General features: G+C 39.5%; 1 long non-coding RNA gene across 1 annotated transcript in view; it reads left to right on the forward strand.

Moving 5' to 3' along the window:
• Positions 1 to 19,805, forward strand: part of LOC103892008 (uncharacterized) — a 76,492-nt gene that overhangs the window by 543 nt on the left and 56,144 nt on the right. The window contains exon 2 of the long non-coding RNA XR_656250.2: positions 11,622 to 11,765. This is a non-coding gene — a long non-coding RNA (uncharacterized LOC103892008). The remainder of the gene's footprint in view (positions 1 to 11,621; positions 11,766 to 19,805) is intronic.

The raw sequence follows: 19,805 nt of genomic DNA on the forward strand, positions 1-19,805 counted from the left end.
AGGATGTTGACTGGACGGACCTGGACTCATGGGAACTGTGCGCCAAAGTCCTGGGAGCAAAGTGTCATAACGCTCCTCGTTTGTCTCCTGCCTTCACAGGAGACAGCCCTGCTGCTAGCGGCCAGTGGGAATCCTTGGCCGTTGCGGGTATGATCCAAGAGTGTAAACGCTAGCTTTTCAGTGTTTTCGATTACGTGATATTCGATGCATACAATACAATGTGACTCTTGAAGCTTAATAATAAAATTATCATTCTTGAGCCCAGCACCTAAATTTTAAAATGTGAGCAATACCAATAGGGTAACAGAATAAGCAATCCATTCTGTTTTGATTATAGTGAACAAGATTACAATACTTATCTGCAGTTAGGTCTGTCTCTCGGATGTTTGCCTGGTCTTTTTGCTTTTCAAATAACAGTTTAAAATTTGGCAGCCCCCAAAAGCAGCTGGTCTTGCTCATGGAGTTCTCACAACTTTTGTTTGTATGAGAAATCATATTTCATGAGATAAATCTGGGAATTTAGCTTGTTACGCAGTGACTCCAGTCACTGACCTACAGAAGTCAGAACAAAATTGGCTGATTTTAAAACCCTGCATCCATTCACCATTACCATTCCTGCTGTTGGTAAAACAGGAATCTGATAAAGGAAAACATACTGGCTTCCCGGAACAGAAAGGAAACCTAACAACATGGACTGCAGGGAAAATGCTTTTCAGAAGATGCCATGGGATTTCAGTGACCCCGAGTAATTAGGAGCACATAATTGGGAAGATGAAGGCTTATTTAAACTCAGTTATCTCTGATATGGCCAATTGGCTTAAAGAAAAAAAAAAAACTCCTTTGTTTCCAAAATAACAGACGTTCCAGCAGTTCAGTAGGTTCATAATTAACTGCTAAAGAGATTGAACAAAAGAATACATTTTTAATTTAAAATATTACTAAGTTATTTTAATTCGAAATCCAGTGTTACTAATAAAAGTCAAACAATTTGGTTTTTGACTTATTTATTGAAAATAATCTATAAAATAGGCTGGGCTCAGTGGCTCATGCCTGTAATCCCAGCACTTTGGGAGGACGAGGCTGGTGGATCACCTGAGGTCAGGAGTTCGGGACCAGTCTGACCAACATGGTGAAACGCTGTCTCTACTAAAAATACAAAATTTAGCTAGGCGTGGTGGCAAGCACCTATCATCCCAGCTACTCAGGAGGCTGAGGCAGGAGAATCACTTGAACCAGGGAGGCAGAGGTTGCAGTGAGCCGAGATCGCGCCTTTGCACCACTCCAGCCTAGGCGACCAAGTGAGACTCTGTCTCAAGAGCAAAAAAAAAAAAAATCTATAAAATATTCAAATAGTTTTTACTTATTTTTAATTTTCCAAATTCACTATAAGTGAGATGAGTGAAATAACATGAAGAGCAAAATTACAGCTGTAGGAAGGATTAGGAGGCAGTTGCTGAAGCCCACTGTCAGCAAGAGGTCCGTGAAAATTGATTAAAGAGTACATCAATCTATTATTTAAAATTTTCTTGTCAATAGGTTTCTTCTTTGCTCTTCCTTTCTCAGTTGACTTCTTAACCTGCTTTTCATACCTCATTTAGCATGTTTAAATAAAAAAGAAGTCAATGTGAATGTCTTTTAAATTGACACTATCCTAAGGCACTGAAGTCCCATGAATAAGTTTCTGCACTCTGACATTTGGAAATAATCATCTCAGAGACTGCATAATGTCAGCTTGATATTTCTCGCACTGTGAAAATATCAGCTACATGTCAGATCTCTAAAGTCTACCTTAATGTAATAAGTTTCCTCGTATTCACAGACTACTGAAAATTCAAAATATTTAAATGTAGGATGAATGTCTACAGTTAGAGCATTGTCTACCTCCATCTCTATCTCTCCCTTCTCACCCTTGCATACACAAAGGTGTATAATTTGCTAGAACAATTATTATTTTTACAAGTATTATTTTTACAAGCAAATTTTCTAAATAGTTGCTTCCCCAAGACCATAAGGGGAAAAGGTTTAAAACCTTTCACCTTCAGTTAAAACCAATAACCCAGAAGATAGTTCTTTTCATTTTGGGGGGAAACAGTTCTACTCACTTTCTCATGAGTAGTATGTAGACTTACTCAACTCTTAAGTTTGAAATATTAAGTCAAAACTCACATGAGCATAGAAATGAGAATGCACAATTTCAAGAGTATTAGGAGAGTTAAGTGTTATGTCGAAAAAAGGTAAGGATTCTAATACTGGAGTGGAGTGTGATAAGAAAAAATATCAAATCAAAACTGAGAAAGGTAAAAGTACTTTCATGAACCACCAAAACAACCAAAAGAGGACTTAAATGCCAACTTCCTAAATAAATCTGAACTCCAAGAAACTGTGCTACTGGTTCTGTCTAAAGAGTTTCTGCATTCGCATACTCATTTCACAAAATGTTCTTAGACACTCACTGATTGTTGGCCGGGCTCTGCAGGCTGAGTGTGGAGAGGTGGAGAGTTAGAGATGAAAACAAGTCCATGTTTCCAGTGACTACAGCCTTTGGTCTAGACAAGTAAACACAATATGAAACAATTACAAATTCTTTCACCAAGCTGAGCATACAAGAATTATCACATTTCCTTAGTGGTATAAAGTTCAATATTATGATGTAGGTTAAAGTAACAGAGTAGGAGTAGCATATACCTCCCACAATTTCCCAGGGGAGAAATAATTTGGAAATGCTCAGGAACACAGCTCTCCAAAAGTACACAAAATCTGGGATGTTAACCAGTCATAGTTGTTTTGTTTTGTTACAGTATACAGATCTTAAATTTATTTTTCATAATGATAAAAGCAAATAAAATCTATGAGAATTTGCCACTGGCTCTGTGATTATACCCTTGTGTGGAAAGATCTGCCTCCATCATGTCCAAGTAATCTGCACTCCCTCCAAAATATTGGCTGCACTCTGCCATGCTTGATTTCTGTGCATGAATGGTATCAAGACAGTTCCAGCTTGCTTTATGGGAACCCATCCATATGGCCCAAATCCACCAATATAAAAGCTCAATGCCTTCTCAATGTTATAAAAACAAGTCACTGGTATCATTGGGGCTTTTGAGTTTTTCTAGTTAAAATAGTATCCAATATTTAATTTTGGTGACTACTATAAATGGATTCTTCTTATTCATTATATTTTCCCACTGTATTACTAGTGTAGCCAGTTTTTATTATCTAAAAGAGGGTTGAGGATTGTGTGACTTAAATATCCTTTTCTCCAAACTCATAAAGGGACTATCCATGAGTAAACTCTGCCATTTTAGCAAAAATGATTGAAAATGGAAAGATAGATGTATATCAAGGAACCACAGGTAAAACTGGGAAAATTAGACCTGGATTTCCTTTTTAAAAATTACAGTGGAAGGGGAGAAGAAGGTAGGAAAGGAAAGAGAAAGAGAAAAAAAAAGAGGTAGGAGGAAGAGGGGAAGGGGGAAAAGGAGGAGAAATAGGGAAAGAAAAGGCTGATTTTTATGAGGCAAAAGAAGTCATGAGTTAGGAATTTGTCTTTATGTCAGGAAAAAGTAAAAAAGATTGACTTGCCTGCTTCTTAAATAAAGAAGTCTGAAACTTGATTCAATAACAATATGAGGTCTGAAATTTGATTCAAAATAATACAGGAGTGGGGAAGAGGCTATAGTGTGAGTGGGGCGGAAGCTGATCATAGGTTAATGATTGGTGGGGTGGAGTGATGGGTACATGAAGATTCAGTATTTCTTTCCCTCTACATTTGTGTATTTCATATTCTTTTTAATAAATGTTAATTTTTAAAATGTGTTCAGTAGACAATACATCAGGATATTTGAGTTTTGCATAATGCTCAATTAAGGGAAAAAGGACAAAAATAAAGCAGGAAAATAGGGAAGAAAAAGGAAAACTGGGGCCAAATAGAGTGAATAGAGTTGGTGGATGATATTAAGAGACAGAAGATGACAGGTTCTAAAGTGATGTGTTTAACAGATGTATGATTTAGGATTAGTTCAGGTGAAAAAAAGCACAAAGCCTAACAGTGCAGTGGCTTTAACAAGATACAACTGGTTTTCTCTTAAACGTTCAAGTCTGGAGGTAGACAGAGCTTTGGTGCTCCCCAATGTCAGGATACAAGTTCCATCTATTTTGTGGCTCTGCTCTGCACAGACTTGATTCCTATGATCATGCTGTGGTTCAGGGTGGCTTTTGGAGCTCCAGCCACCAGTCAGAAGAATGGGATTCAGTCCAATTTCATTGGCTAGGACTCAGTCCCCATGACTGCTGCCAGTTAAAAGGGAGCTTGAAAATGTTGGTTTTAATCTGAGAGGCCCTGTACTCATTAAGATGAGTTTGGGTCAGATGGATAGCTTGCAAATATTTCTTTTCCCATTCTGTAGGTTGCCTCTTCACTCTCTTGATTGCTTCCTTTGCTGTGCAGAAGCTTTTTAGTTTGATGTAATCCCATTTGTCTATTGTTTATGTTGCCTCTGCTTTTGAGGTCTTACCCAAAAAATCTTTGCCTAGACCAATGTCCTGATGCATTTCCCGTATATTTGCTTCTAGTAGTTTCATAGTTTCTGGTCTTAAATTTAAGTCTTTAATCTATTTTGAATTGATTTTTGTATATGGTGAAAGATAGGGATCTAGTTTGTCTCCACTAGAATTTAAACTTCCAGTAAGCTTCCAGGGGCCTTATCATGCTTGTTCACCTCTGTATCTTCCACACCTAAAACAGTGCCTGGCAAATTAGGAATTCAATACATATTTATTGATACAAATAAACTCATCATAAAGTTCATAAATTCTTGATAAAATAACTTAGACTTATCAAGCACCTACTATATGCTAGTCATTTTGTAAAATTTCAGGCGTTTTTGTGAGTGAATGAGACATAGTCACTGCCCTCCAGGCACTTGGAATCTAATCCCAGAGGGGCACCAGCATTTCCTGGGATGAAGTGATGAAGGTCCTGCCAAAGAAGTAAAAAACCATTGGAGAAGGCCTAGGATGCCTGGTTTGGTCATTGTGATAGAGGTTCCCTATCATAGGGTAAGCGGGCGAGGAAGAAAGCCTAAGGAAATGTGGCTGGAAAGGTAGATCTCTGCCTTTATTCTTCAACGAGCATTTATTGAGCACCTTACTATGTGCCAATATAGTAAGTATTGCACCAGGTCCCAGGGAAACTGGTTTGCAACAGGAATCTCTTAGAAGTTGTAGTATAGTGGGAGAGACAGGTCTTAAAAGATCATACATGGCCGGGCGCAATGGCTCACGCCTGTAATCCCAGCACTTTGGGAGGCCGAGATGGGAGGATCACGAGGTCAGGAGACCAAGACCATCCTGGCTAACACGGGGAAACCCCGTCTCTACTAAAAAAACACAAAAAAATTAGCCAGGCGTGGTGGTGGGCGCCTGTAGTCCCAGCTACTTGGGAGGCTGAGGCAGGAGAATGGCGTGAACCCAGGAGGCGGAGCTTGCAGTGAGCCGAGATCGCGACACTGCACTCCAGCCTGGGGCGGCAGAGCGAGACTCCGTCTCAAAAAAAAATAAAAAAATAATACATGTGGTCATCTGCAGCCTGTTGAAATCAGGGGAGTAGATGATTGCCGGTCTGAATCTCAAGAATTTCACAATGACGGTGATGTACTTCCTGGCAATGAAACAAAGAAGTACTCTTTTGCTCGTGTTTCTAACACAATCTGGATCAAAACAATAACCCCTTTGTGGGAATGTTTCTGCATTTCCCTGTTGTTTTTCACTTTTTAACATTATTTCCTTCTGTTTTTAGTGGGGAAAAAAAGTCAATAGAAAAAATCTCCCTTGTAGCACAATTGCCACCTGCTAATACCACACTGGCTTTTGTTTCTGTCTGACTGCCTCTCTTTCTCTCTCTCTCTCTGTCTCTGTGTGTGTGTTTCTGTCTCTCTGCCTTAGTGATATAAAAGCTATCTAAGAATAAAAGGCTAGGCTATAATACTTTGTCATTTGTTGTTTTAGGTAAAATCCTTGTATATTTACGTGATTCTCATTGCTGTTCAAAACATTAGCCAGAAATTTTTTCACTGATAGCTTCATTAGTTTCAAAATGAACATTATACTTCCAGATGAAACACAGCCAGAGCTTCTACTCTTGGGATCATATTACCACATACTTTGTCATTGCCTCTTTCCCCTTTTTCCTAAGATAATTCCTTACTTCTCCCCCTGGTGAACTCTTATTCCTTCTTCAGGTCTGAATCCCACTCATCCTATACTTCCCCATCACTTATCATAGGGAACTGTATTTGCTTATATGTCTATAATCCCAGTAGATTAGATTTTCATGAGATGAGGGTGCATTTCTATGTCATCTTTGGTTGTATCTCCAACTCTTAGCACAGGGCCTGGCATATAAAAGGCATTCAATATTTGTGGAATGAGTCAAGAATGAATTAATGCATGGTTATAGCGTATAAGTAAATAGGTTATGGTTCACTTTTCTTATTACCTCCACTCTTATTTCTACCAGATTTTATCATACCTTGAACATGTTGACACACATCAGTGTTAAGCAGGCAGATTAATACTGATGTCTTTACTTGATTCACATTGAGAGTAGTGAAGAAAATACAAATGGGCCAATACAACAATGGATTAATCCTAACGAAGCCCCACAGCTTCATATAGGGAGCTGAAAAGAGGAGTGCATATCACCTTTACAGTAACTTTTCACATTTGACTAATAGTTGCTCACAGTTACCACCTCACTTGATTGTATTATGCGCAAATAAAAATGGCTTTTAAAGTAATTTAAAGCTACTATGCAATATAAAGTTTTGACATTACTGGGTTGAGTCTGGAAGTCATGTGGTAGCTAAATCTATATAGTGTTTATGTCCCAAACTGTAATGAGATACCCCATGGTACCTGATCCAGGCTAGCTAGAAATCTATCCTATTTCCACCTGAATAAGTGAGTAGGGTATAATGTTCTGTTACTATACAAGTTACTACTAATTATTTTTAAAATAACTAAGTCACTCAAGGCAAGTGATGTATAACAATATAACCACAGTAATTAAAATTAAGAAGAGGCAGTTAGATATCTTAGTCTGTAAGTCATGATGTCTTAAGAAGTTTCTTTTTCTTTTTTTATTTTTCTGATGCTTCTCCTTTTATTTTTCTGATGCTTCAATATGTTGTTGACCATGGCTTAAAATAACAGACCAGATTATGTTGAAGGGGGCAGGGGATTCACTGGAAAGGGACCCAAGGGAACTTTTTATTGTTGATTAAAATGCTCTGTTTCTTAATTGGGGTAGTAGTTACATGAGTTTAAGCCATTTAACTGTATCTTTAAGAGCTGTGCATTTTATTTTATGTAAATCTCAATTTTTAGAAGTATTGGGGGAAAATAGAAAGGTAAGCAAGTTCATAATATTTTCATAAGATTCCTGTTTTTTTCTGAATTTGAGCTGAATATGCTCTCAGCTTAAAAATTGAAGGGAATTTATTCTTTTAAAAAATATGTAAGCAGCCAGGCGCGGTGGCTCACGCCTGTAATCCCAGCACTTTGGGAGGCAGAGGCGGGTGGATCACGAGGTCAGGAGATCGAGACCATCCTGGCTAACACAGTGAAACCCCGTCTCTACTAAAAATACAAAAAATTAGCCGGGCGTGGTGGCGGGCGCCTGTAGTCCCAGCTACTCGGGAGGCTGAGGCAGGAGAATGGCCTGAACCCAGGAGGCAGGGCTTGCAGTGAGCCGAGATTGTGCCACTGCACTCCAGCCTGGGCGACAGAGCGAGACTCCGTCTCAAAAAAAAAAAAAAAAAAAAAAAAAAAAATATGTAAGCTTTGCTACTGCTTGATTTTTATGTTATAACAACAAATCTTGGCAAGAAAAAATACAGGTTTCAAGTGTCTTCAAATGGCACCAATCTGTCTCTGTGAATGAAATGCTAATGGAACTGAAGAAAACCAAATCTTCACTTAGGGAAAATTGTTTTTAGCCTAAAAGCTCTGCCTACAATTGTCTGTTAATACTAACCAAAAGGAAAAAAAATGATTGATTCAAATATACCTCATTTTACACAGACTGAGTAGTTACTCAAATTTTTTTTTTTTTTTTTTTTTTTTATACCAAGTCTTGCTGTCACAAGGCTGGAGTGCAGTGGCGCGATCTCAGCTCACTGCAACCTCCACCTCCTGGGTTCAAGCGATTCTCTTGCCTTAGCCTCCTGAGTAGCTGGGACTACAGGCATGAGCCACCACGCCTGGCTAATTTTTTGTATTTTTAGTAGAGACAGGGTTTCACCATGTTGCCCAGGCTGGTCTTGAACTCCTGACCTCAAGTGATCCACTCACATCAGCCTTCCAAAGTGCTGGGATTAGAGACATGAGCCACTGCAGCCAGCCATTATTCAAATAATTTTTAATGCATTAAACAAACTCACTATTTCAAATAATTTTATAATTATATTTATTTTTGACAAAGTGAGGTACCTGTAGTGATATGGGCAGTCTAGTATTCTTTATATATCACTTTTGATTTTATTATTATTATTTGTAGAAACAGGGTCTTGCTGTGGTGTCCAGGCTGTTCTCAAACTCCTGGCCTCAAATGATCCTTCTGCCTCAGCATCCCAAAGTGCTGGGATTACAGGTGTTAGCCACCATGCCCAGACTGTATATCACTTTTTAGATGCATTTTTTATATATATTTTAACATCTCTGAAATCAAGAAGCTCCATACCATCAATGGCATCTCGCCTTGGCATTAGCCAGGCAGCAGATAAGATGGCTTGTACATGCATTATTTTGTCATTTCCTTGATGACTTGATTTCTGAGATCATGAAATCTTATAGAATGGCAGAGTGACTATTAACATCTTGGAGAGAAGTCCTGGAGGTATGGTGGAGTTTTGGGGGGGATTGTTTGTTTGTTTGTTTGTTTCTTAAGAAATGCAGTTTCACCAATGCTGTCAAAGAAACAAAGGATAATACATATGGAAGAATACAGACACCAATGCCTCAGAGTTGAAATGTGGTTCACAGACATAGAATGTTAACAAGTTTTGGGAATACTTTAGCCAAGTTTTGACTGATATGTTCCTTTCTATGTATGAATAATAGTGATATTTGATCATATACATCTAATTAAATCTAAAAGAGCTTTTTCAAGAAGTATAAAATAAAAATTTCAAATGGTAAATAACCCAGAGTATAATTGGCAGCTATTTTCTTTTGTAGAACTACATAAAATAGTGGTCCATCTCACAATTGATGGCATCTTAGGTTCTATGAAAACTGATCTTTGTCAGTTGGCTTTGTGTCTGTTGGCTTTTCAGCCAGGGTTATGGTGGAAAAGTAGGGACGAAAGACCTATAATCAAATAATATCTTAAATGTATAACAATAACTACCATTTATTGAGTAGCTACTATAGGCCAACAGTTATGCTAATTGTATTATGTACATTATTGCATGTTATTCTTCCCAAAAACCCTGAAAGGCAGTTATTATTGAACTTTTATTCCTTCAGAGACATCAAATAACATGTCCAAGGTAAAATTGCAAAGCAGAATTTGAACCTAGTTTTGAGTGACCCCCCCGCCAAAAGCTCTCAATTTCTGTACAGTAACTACCCTCACCCCACTCCCAACATCCCTAGGAATTCAAAGTAAAAGCTTAAAGAAGGTGCTGAGAGCTAGAAAGAGACAGAGAGAATGAGAATCCCAGCAACATTCAGTCACTGTTTAGGTTGTTCTCAAAGCCAGCTTTATCCTTGATTTGGTGGTGCAGCTCTTTCTTCAATTATGCTCTTTATTAGAATCCTAATATCAAAGCATCCTCTTTTTTTGCCTTAGCTAGTTCTATTTGGGATTTTATTCCTTGCAACCAAAAGCATACCATTGTAATCATTCACAGTTTTAATACATTTATACATTTTACTAGTAATAATAAAATATTACTTTTCACACACCTCTAACAGCCAGATTTGAGCCCTGCTGTCTCACTTCTTTAAAAGTGCAATGAATGAAGCTGGCTGTTTCAGTTACAAGACTGTGGCTCTGGAAGCATCTGATTCTCTGTAGGATTAAACTATGCCCTGATCAGCACTGGGTAAGAAGCAGTAAAATAAGCACAAAGAACTTAGACCATGAGTCAGCTCAGTTTTCCTGAGCAGCTCTGTTTTAGTGCAAGTTGCTTAACTTTGATGAAACTCAGTTTCCTCCACTGTAAAAAGATGCAAATTACATGATGATTTCTGAGAACCTTTCTGGTTTTTAAAATTCTTTCCTCTTGCACAGATTAAAGTCATCCAGACATTGCATGGGTTACATGTGAGTATATCCAGTGGATTTCATGGCCCATTTCACTCCCAGCTTCTTTGATCATATGTATTTTCTTCTTAATAGAATTCAGATTCAGTATTATCAAGTGATACGCTTAACAAAGTTAAGTGAAGACAATATCATCTTGCTCAGTAGTGAGAATTTCTAAGAACTATGAAATACCTATGGGTGAAATAAAAGAATAAAGTGATATTATAAACCTTATCTCCAGGAACTACCTCATGGTAGTTTTTATACTATAAGACTTGTGACTGGGGAAAGGAAAAATCACTAAGTTCTGAAATGGTACAGAGAGTTCCATTCTCCCTGCAGTTGAAGTCAGGTCTTCAAAGCTAGACAATGAGAAGGAAACGGAAATGTTCTTGTTTTTCCTTATGGACTATTGATTTTGTTTATTTTTTTCTTTTTTGAGACAGAGTCTTGTTCTGTTGCCCAGGCTGGAGTGCAGTGGCACAATCTAGGCTCACTGCAACCTTAGACTTCCGGGTTCAAGCGAGTCTCATCTCTCAGCCACCTGAGTAGCTGGGATTACAGGAGTACACCAAGATGCCCAACTAATTTTTGTGTTTTTTGTAGAGACAGGGTTTCGCCATGTTGGCCAGGCTGGCCTCGTATTCCTGGCCTCAAGTGATCCACCTGCCTCAGCCTCCCAAAGTGCTGGGATTACAGGTGTGAGCCATGGCACCTAGCTTGATTTTAACTTTTATTACCAAAATCAAATGGGTGATTGCTTTTGTCACCAAAATAATGACCTTTTAAAAGCCCACCTTAATAAGTAACTTGCAATTACAAAAAAAGTTTGTGTACTCAATCTTAGCCAGTTGATACAATTTTACAAATCAAAAACTAAACTCCTTAGCCAAAATATTGACTTGGAAAAACAAAGCATAGGATGCAATTTGGAAATTATTATATTATTATTTCTCTCAAAAGCACAAATCATTTTTTTCCAACAAAAGTAGAATTGATTCAATAAAGAGCATTAAAGTTATAATGTATTTGAGGGGATGCGACTCAATATATTTTTATATTTAATGGTGTCATATGATTCACTGAAAAAACCATCTCCAAAGTCAGTAATAAATATGGCTTGGAATTTTTGATAGCTTTGTATTGATGCCTAACCTACTTATACTTAAGCAATTATTCAGGGGTATGATTTCCGTCATGTGTTCATTACTTTGGGTAACATTTTAAGAAAGGGAAAGCAAGGAAAGGAACAAAACTATATTTACTAAATACTAATTATGTCCACTGTTTTAATTGTTTGCACCAGCAGATGGGCGTCCACAGAATGAATACAGGAATGTCTGTCTGCCTGTCTGTGCATACTCTGTGAAGGAATACACCAACATTACATGCTGACCCAAGGATAGCCAGTACGCCTTCTGCAAGAGGAAAGTTTGTTTCAAAATCCATCAAGGTAAATCTTTGGCTGCCCACACTCGTATCCCCAGACATCAGGGAATCTTAATCATCCACATGTAGTGAGGCCCAGCTATGGTGCTAGTTCCAACAGTACATAAATGGCTGTGACTGCCAGGAGGAAGCTGACTCAGTATGGCTCCCCAGTCGCTAGCAGTGGTGATATTCACAATATTTAACAGCGAATGCAGCTTGAGGCCTGGCCAGTCTAACAAACAGTAGGTATAAACATCTCTGCTGGCTAGTGCAGTGCACGCTGGCTGAGTGTCAGCCCCAGCAATTGAGTGTCAGCTCGAGCAACCAGTGCAACTTTAGAGTTTACAAATACACTTAAAAGTATATTATCTCATTTAGTCCCCCAAAATTATGTTATATAGGTATTATTACTTTTCTCAATTTATGGGTGAGAAAATTGAGGCTTACAGAGGTCAAGTAATTTTCCCTAGGTCACACAACTAGTAAGTGGTAGAACTTAGGTGAACTATGGCTGACCAGCACAACCAGTTTGCTTTCTTCTGCGGTTTCTCTTCCATTCCCAATGCTAATTATACAGACAAGAAACTCTCTAATTTTTTACGCTATACTACCTACTCAGAAGTCAGAAAATAAAAGTGACAATTAGGTCAGGTGCAGTGGCTCATGCCTATAATTCCAGCATTTTGGGAGGCTGATACAGGAGGATCACTTGACCCCAGGAGTTCAAGACCAGCCTAAGCAACATAGCAAGACCTTGTCTCTACAAAAAAAAAAAAAATTAAAAATACACATATACCTGTGGTCTCAGCTATTCAAGAGGCTGAGGTGCAAGAATGACTTGAGCCCCGAAAGTCGAGACTACAGTGAACTGTAATCATACCACTGCACTCCAGCTTGGCTGACAGAGCAAGACCCTGTTTCAAAAAATAAAAATTAAAAAAATAAAAAAATAAAAATGTTGATCCAGTACTTCAGCGTTGTGTTATTCAAATCACTCAGTTACAAGTAGTTTCCACTATATGACTTTTTACTTCGCCTGTGGAAATGTTAATGACTGTGCAAAGAAATATGTGAATAAGACACATTGAATATTATCTTCGTGAGGCTCTTCTTCACTGCTCTCAACTTCTGCTACCGTCAGCATGTTAATCTGTATTGAAAAAAATGAACCAAATAGCTAGCTTCCTGGATAAAATTTATCCTATGAGTTTAATCTTAGTAAGCAAGGCATGAAGTCATTCAGTCTTTTTTTTTTTTTTTTTTGAGATAGAGTCTCGCTCTGTCACCCAGGCTGGAGTGCAGTGGTATGATCTTGGCTCACTGCAACCTCCGCCTCCCAGGCTCAAGCGATTCTCCTGCCTCAGCCTCCCAAGTAGCTGGGACTACAGGTGTGTGCCACCATGCCCAGCTAACATTTTGTATTGTTAGTAGAGAGGGGGTTTCACTGTGTTCGCCAGGATGGTCTCAATCTCCTGACCTCATGATCCACCCACCTCGGCCTCCCAAAGTGCTGGGGTTACAGATGTGAGCCACCATACCCGGCCGTCATTCAGTCTTTTTAAAGATTAAAAGTCCATTTATCCTGGGGAGACGAGACAAAACTCTGATGCATAAAAATTCCAAATAATTTATGTAGAATCTCACCCTCAAGGAGGTGGAGTACAATTGCCCACTCCTTGAGTACAGGCTTCACATGGTGACTTCCATCCATGAGGACGGTACAAAAGGAGAGTGGGGAAGGGAGAGTAACTTCACAGTGGAGAAACCTGACAAACACTATGTTGGCCATGTGATCAAGGTCAACATCAACAGCAATAAGTAATGTCGGCAGTATGTACCCTTGATGTGAGGGGATTAAAGTGATACTTTACTTCTGTGGTCTTCCTCGCCTAAACCCACAACCCCAGTTTAATAGTGAGAAAACCGTCAGACAAATTCCAGTTGAGGTACATTCTACAAAGTACCTGACCAGTACTCCTCCAAGCTATCAAGGTCATCAAAAACGAAAAATCAGAGAAACTGTCACAGTCAAGATGAGACTATGAAAAGATAAACTTTGGCAAATGAAACTTTTAGAGTTTATCTGAGCAGTCAGCAATTCATGAATCAGGCAGCACCAAACCACATGTGGTTTGGGCTCCACAGAGGGGATATGAGGGGAACGCTTTTATGAAGTATTCACAGAAGCAAAACAAAGAAAATGTTTGACTGGTTAAAGTGAGACAGTATCCTTAAAGTCTCTAGTTGGCAGTTTCTGATGAGTAAAGTTACTCTGAGTTGGGTTTCAAGGTTTGCTTACATAGAAACCCAGAACACAGATCCCTCTCAGCCTAATGGCTTCCCAGTTACTTTTTTTTTTTAAACATAACTAAATGTTATGTATCCTGGATGGGATCCTGTAATAAGGAAAGGATATTAGGTAAAAACTAAGAAAATCTGAATACAGTATAGATTTTAGTTAATAATAATGTATAAATATTGATTCATTATAACAAATGTATCATATTAATGTTAATAGGAGGAGAAGTTGGGTGCAAGGTGTATTAGAATTGTCTGTACTGACTGCAACTTTTCTGTAAATCTAAAATTGTTTTGAGATATGAAGGGTTTATTTTTAAAATAATTCACTTAGCATTTTGGCATTTCAATGGTTGATCATGATATACCAGTCCCTTGGTTAACTTAAAATTCCTAAAGAGACAGATAATAAAAGTGAGGCTGGAAATCCTCAAAGCCACACTTTCTTCTGAGGAAGCCTACCTGCAACATTGTCACTCCCCACCCTCCACCCTCCCTCAAACCTCCCCAACACACACACACACACACACAGTATCCCCTCACAGTATCCTTTCACGGCCAAGGTTCCTGCAAGACAAGGACAGCTGTCCCTCCCTATCCCTGGAAGACTGGTTCCAAGACCTTCCTGTGATACCAAACTCCAAGGGTGCTCAAATTCCTGATATAAAATGGCATAGTATTTGCATATAACCCATGCACATCCTCCAATATACTTTAAATCATTCTAGATTACTTATAATGCCTAATACAATGTAAATGCTCTGTAAATAGTTGTTATACTGCATTGGTTAGGGTATGATGAAAGAAAAAAAAGCTATACATGTTCAATATAGGCACAATTTTTTAAATATTTTCCATCTGAGGTTGGTTGAATACATGGATGCATAGTGTATGGATACTGAGGGCCAAGTGCAGCCTCTACTTCACCTCTCACTCACTCTTCAAACCATTGCAGTCATGTGTCTACCCAACAGTGACTCAAAGTCCAAATCCAGTGGATTCTCCTCAGTCTTCATCTTACTTAACCTGAAGAAGACTGAAAGTACTGATCACTCACTACTTTAAAACTTCCAGTTTCCTTACCACAGTCTCCTTGGTTCTCCTTTTATCTCTTCTTCTCGTTTACTAATATAGCAAGATACTCACCTTTCACCATTTTTTATTTTTGCCTTTTAAAAGGTGATAGAACTTGAGCTTCTTGTTCAGAAGGGTTATATGAATAAACTTCTAAGTTATGCAAATGTAGGGTGAGTGGCAGCCAGCATAAGAGGATGTTCCCCATGGAATGCCTTCTTCCTTACTGGCAGAGTAATAGATCCAACTTGTTCAATAACAAGTATATTCCTGGTGGTCTTTGGCTAGACAGCATTGGCAATTTTTGTCCTATATATAAGTAAAATACTAAACACATTTATATTATTGCTTATGTGATTAAGTGACTTTAAGTAATGTCAAGAATGGGAGGAAGTCACACACACACACCTGATAGTTGATCTGTACATTGGCACACAGCCAGTACTTACCAAGTAATTAAACATTGCTTTATGTTGTCTATTATCCTGTCTAATCATTTCAGCATGTTTTTTAATGTTACTTATATGATTACCCATTAAACATTTACACTAAACAAGAGATTTCTCCAGATGGAAGATTTTGCCTTACTTGTTTTCAAAGAGAGTTCAAATAGGGATCTGATTAGATGTAGCTCAGGTGCTGCTCTCTTGCACACATTTGGGAAGCCCGAGCTTATGGATGGCAATTACAGTGTGTACTGCAGGATGGATACAACACTTCAGACAGGGAGAAGATCAAGATCCTGAGCTAATCTGTGGAAGCAAGAGCCCACAGTTCCTTTCAGAGGGGTTTGCCCTGTTTACATCATCTCTTCCTTTATCTTCGCCTACAACAGTAAGTCTACAAATAGATATAGACAGCATCTCTGTGCAGGTGGTTTTCTGTGAAAATTAGAGAAAGACCAAGTTTTACCTCTGGGTTCTTTCAATAAACTGTGGGAAAGTCTGGATTTTTATAGGCTATCAAACTAGGGTTGTGTTTCTATCCAATTCTGTCTAGATCTTAAAAGAAGGGAGAAACTCCAGCTTGGCATCTGGGTTGCACATGTCATCTGAAAAATAACTGAAACTTTTTGAATTCAAGTGGAGAGTGGAAATGGCTGCAAGTAGACTATGAACTCTTTGAGGAGGAACTCTTCTGATACGGTTTGGCTCTATGTCCCCACCCAAATCTCATTTGGAATTATAATCCCCATGTGTCAGGGGAGGCACCTGGTGGGAGGTAATTGGATCATGGGGGCAGATTTCCGTCATGCCGTTCTCATGATAGTGAGTTCTCACAATATCTGATGTTTAAAATTCTGTGGTAGGAGGACTCTTCCAAGATAGCCAAACAGGAACAGCTCTGGTCTGCAGCTCCCAGTGAGACTGACACAGAAGATGGGTGATTTCTGCATTTCCAACTGAGGTACCTGGTTCATCTCATTGAGACTGGTTGGACAGTGGGTGCAACCCACGGAGGGCAAGCCAAAGCAGGGCGGGGAGTCACCTCACCTGCAAAGTGCAAGGGGTCAGGGGATTTCCCTTTCCTAGCCAAGGGAAGCCGTGAGAGAGACTGTACTGGGAGGAACACTACACTCCTGCCCAAATACAGCACTTTTCCCACAGTCTTCACAACCAGCAGACCAGGAGATTCCCTCCAGTGCCTGGCTCAGTGGGCCCCATGCCCACAGAGCCCAGCAAGCAAAGATTCATTGGCTTGAAATTCTCACTGCTAGTGCAGCAGTCTGAGATCGACCTGGGATGCTGGAACTTGGCAGGGGGAGGGGCATCTGCCATTGCTGAGTTGTGAGTAGGCAGTTTTTATGCTCACAGTGTAAACAAAGCTGCCAGGAAGCTTGAACTGGGTGGAGCCCACCGCAGTTCAGCAAGGCAGACTGCCTCTCTAGGTTCCACCTCTGTGGGCAGGGCATATCTGAAAAAAAGGCAGCTGCCTCACTCAGGGACTTATAGATAAAACCCCCATCCCCCTGGGACAGAGCACCTGGGGGAAGGGGCAGTGGTGGGCACAGCTTCTCCAGACTTAAACGTCCCTTACTGACAGCTCTGAAGACAGCAGTGGTTCTCCCAGCATGGTGTTCAAGCTCTGATAACAGATAGACTGCCTCCTCAAGTGGGTCTCTGATCCCCGGTAGCCTTACTAGGAGACACCTCTCAGTAGGGGCCGACAGACACCTCATACAGTAGAGCTCTGGCTGGCATCTGGCGGGTGCCCCTCTGAGATGAAGCTTCCAGAGGAAGGATCAGGCAGCAACATTTGCCATTCTGCAATATTTGTGGTTCTGCAGCCTCCGCTGGTGATACCCAGGCAAACAGGGTCTGGAGTGGACCTCCAGCAAACTCCAATAGACCTGCAGCTGACGGGCCTGACTGTTAGAAGGAAAACTAACAAACAGAAGAAGCATCAGCATCAACAAAAAGGACATCCACACCAAAACCCCATCCGTAGGTCACCAACATCAAAGACCAAAGGTAGATAAAACCACAAACATGGGGAGAAACCAGAGCAGAAAGGCTGAAAATTCCAAAAACCACAATGCCTGTTCTCCTCCAAAGAATCACAACTCCTCGCCAGCAAGGGAACAAAACTGGAGGGAGAATGAGTTTGATGAGTTGACAGAAGTAAGCTTCAGAAGGTCGGTAATAACAAACTTCTCCGAGCTAAAGGAGCATGTTCTAAGCCATCGCAAGGAAGATAAAAACCTTGAAAAAAGATTACAGGAATGGCTAACTAGAATAACCAGTGTAGAGAAGAACATAAATGACCTGATGGAGCTGAAAAACACAACACGAGAAGTTCATGAAGCATACACAAGCTTCAATAGCCGATTTGATCAAGCGGAAGAAAGGATATCAGTGATTGAAGATCAAATTAATGAAATAAAGCAAGAAGACAAGACTAGAGAAAAAAGAGTGAAAATAAACGAACAAAGTCTCCAAGAAATATGGGACTGTGTGAAAAGACAAGTCTATGTTTGACTGGTATACCTGAAAGTGATGGGGAGAATGGAACCAAGTTAGAAAACACTCTTTGGGATATTATCCAGGAGAACTTCCCCAATCTAGCAAGGCAGGCCAACATTCAAATTCAGGAAATACAGAGAACACCACAAAGATATTCCTTGAGAAGAGCAACCCCAAGACACAGGATCATCAGATTCACCGAGGTGGAAATGAAGGAAAAAATGTTAAGGGCAGCCAGAGAGAAAGGTCGGGTTACCCACAAAGGGAAGCCCATCAGACTAACAGCAGATTTCTCAGCAGAAACCCTACAAGCCAGAACAGAGTGGGGGTCAATATTCAATATTCTTAAAGAAAAGAATATTCAACCCAGAATTTCATATCCAGCCAAACTAAGCTTCATAAGTGAAGGAGAAATAAAATCCTTTACAGACAAGCAAATGCTGAGAGATTCTGTCACCACCAGGCCTGCCTTACAAGAGCTCCTGAAGGAAGCACTAAACATGGAAAGGAACAACCAGTACTAACCACTGCAAAAACATGCCAAATTGTAAAGACCATTGATGCTATGAAGAAACTGTATTAATTAGCAGGCAAAATAACCAGCTAACATCATAATGGCAGGATCAAATTCACACATAACAATATTAACCTTAAATGTACATGTGCTAAATGACCAAATTAAAAGACAGACAGGCAAATTGGATAAAGAGTCAAGTCCCATCAGTGTGCTGTATTCAGGAAACCCATCTCACATGCAAAGACACACATACACTCAAAATAAAGAAATGGAGGAAGATCTACCAAGCAAATGGAAAGCAAAAAAAAGCAGGGGTTGCAATCCTAGTCTCTGATAAAACAGACTTTAAACCAACAAAGATCAAAAGAGACAAAGAAGGACATTACATAATGGTAAAGGAATCAATTCAACACGAAGAACTAACTATCCTAAATATATATGCACCCAATACAGGAGCACCCAGATTCATAAAGCAAGTCCTTAGAGACCTACAAAGAGACTTAAGACTCCCACACAATAATAATGGGAGACTTTTAACACCCCACTGTCAACATTAGACAGATCAACGAGACAGAAAGTTAACAAGGATATCCAGGAATTGAACTCAGCTCTGCACCAAGCAGACCTAATAGACATCTACAGAACTCTCCACCCCAAATCAACAGAATATACATTCTTCTCAGCACCACATCGCACTATTCCAAAATTGACCACACAGTTGGAAGTAAAGCACTCCTCAGCAAATGTAAAAGAACAGAAATGATAACAAACTGTCTCTCAGACCACAGTGCAATCAAACTAGAACTCAGGATTAAGAAACTCACTCAAAACCGCTCAACTACATACAAACTGAACAACCTGCTCCTGAATGACTACTGGGTACATAATGAAATGAAGGCAGAAATAAAGATGTTCTTTGAAACCAATGAGAACAAAGACACAACATACCACAATCTCTGGGACACATTTAAAGCAGGGTATAGAGGGAAATTTATAGCACTAAATGCCCACAAGAGAAAGCAGGAAAGATCTAAAATTGACACCCTAACATCACAATTAAAAGAACTAGAGAAGCAAGAGCAAACACTTTCAAAAGCTAGCAGAAGGCAAGAAATAACTAAGATCAGAGCAGAACTGAAGTAGAGACACAAAAAAACCTTCAAAAAATCAATGAATCCAGGAGCTGGTTTTCTGAAAAGATCAACAAAAT

The sequence above is a fragment of the Pongo abelii genome, chromosome 1 (assembly GCF_028885655.2).
Source record: "Pongo abelii isolate AG06213 chromosome 1, NHGRI_mPonAbe1-v2.0_pri, whole genome shotgun sequence".
NCBI classification, from domain to species: Eukaryota; Metazoa; Chordata; class Mammalia; order Primates; family Hominidae; genus Pongo; species Pongo abelii.